Source organism: Xenia sp. Carnegie-2017, unplaced genomic scaffold, assembly GCF_021976095.1.
Source record: "Xenia sp. Carnegie-2017 unplaced genomic scaffold, XeniaSp_v1 HiC_scaffold_6, whole genome shotgun sequence".
Taxonomy (NCBI): Eukaryota; Metazoa; Cnidaria; class Anthozoa; order Malacalcyonacea; family Xeniidae; genus Xenia; species Xenia sp. Carnegie-2017.
Window position 1 is genome coordinate 6,991,400 of NW_025813526.1, and position 1,597 is coordinate 6,992,996.

Genomic DNA, 1,597 nt, shown 5'->3' on the forward strand with positions numbered 1-1,597 from the left:
GAATGGCAATTGCCCGAAACCCAACGTGATTTACAAAGCCGACGTGACAGCGACTGACAACAACGAAACAAAAATTTATATAGGGGTTACTGCACGCTCTTTTAAGACATGATATCAAAACCACCCAAAATCAATTACGAACATTAAATACCACAACGCGAAAGAACTTTCTAAACACACGTGGTCACTGAAGAAAACAAACGTAACTACAACATTAAATGGGACTTCATCAAACAACTTCCACCTCGGAACAAAAACTAAAACACCCTAAATTATCCTGAAAGGACGTAAAAAGAACATTTTAAATAAACGTTCCGATCTTAACTGCAACTTAACACCTTTTAATCGATGTATATAGCATAGAATAGAGAATATATAGAAGAGCAACTCGCAGGTGAAACGCGGGGCATATTTTCTGTGCGCATGCGTTAGGTTCGCCATTACTCTGGCCAGTAACTTGACGCTGGCGTACTATAAAATAATATTGGAAAAGTGTGATTTTGGGATAATAATGCGTAAAACGCAACTGTTTTGGAAAATCATGAAATTTTGTGACAAAACGTGAAAGAAATAAGGTGAGAGACCATTATTTAATTGCTGGCAAGTCCGTAAAGGTTTTTTATTGGTAAAAATTACATGTTTCAATCTAGGGTGTTTATTTTACTGCTATAGAATTGTCAGTATGTTAGGTGAATAGAAGTCCAGAAGTAAAATCTCTTGCGTTTTTGTCCATTCTGAATTATAAATTTCAAACTATAGAGGTGTTATTATAAATGTATTGTTTAAAACACAAACTTGTCAGAGTTTTACTTGTACCAACGCTGTAATATTTCAGGTTGCAACTTGCCAACTTGCTAAACTATAAATCATGTTAATCAACCAGCTAACCAAGTAATCCAATAATGATTCATGATGCTTGTGTGTGAATTATAGCTGATAATAATTTGCAACATTCTGTTTCAAACCATGGAGGGCTTGTTTATCATTTTAAGCATGAGTGAAATGTTAATATGTTAATGGTTGGGCATTTTTGATACCAAATGTAGTTTTAGTGAGGTATACACTCTGTTTGCCTTATTGATAAATTTTGCCTTGCTGTGATTTGTGCTCTATTAAATTTATTACCAATAGTTATGATTGATTTTCTGATATTTTCTTCTAGTTGTTATTTTGGCATTCAGTTCTCAAGTGAGGATTATGTTGCAAGTGTCTTGTGTTATGTAGTTTTAGTATGTTGGATTAGATTTTAGTGGCTACTTGTTGCAGTAGCATGTTAAACTTTCTTTGTTAAATTCTATTACGTTTTTATTACGATTGGGTGATTTTTGTAAGGGTGCTCTATTAAACATTGATCACAATTTCTTCAGCTTAATTGTTTAGTATACCCATATTTATAGAGAAATTAGCATTTGTTCTGCACCCCCATCTAGCTTAAGCTAGGAGGGCTGCACACCCCTCTCTTATAGCCATCTCTAATTAAAGTTGTCATTAAATTTTTTGAATGCAAATATGTGTACTGAATTGCTGTATTTTATTCTGTATATTCTATTGCATGAAATGCACACATTCTAAATTTAAATTGTAACCATTAAGAAAA

General features: G+C 33.3%; 1 long non-coding RNA gene across 1 annotated transcript; it reads left to right on the forward strand.

Annotated features, from left to right (window-relative positions):
- The first annotated feature begins 543 nt into the window (after positions 1–543).
- Positions 544–1,308, forward strand: LOC124458097. Its single transcript, XR_006953003.1, has 2 exons — positions 544–575; positions 1,163–1,308. It is a non-coding gene; the product is annotated as an uncharacterized LOC124458097 (long non-coding RNA).
- The last annotated feature ends 289 nt before the right edge of the window (positions 1,309–1,597 follow it).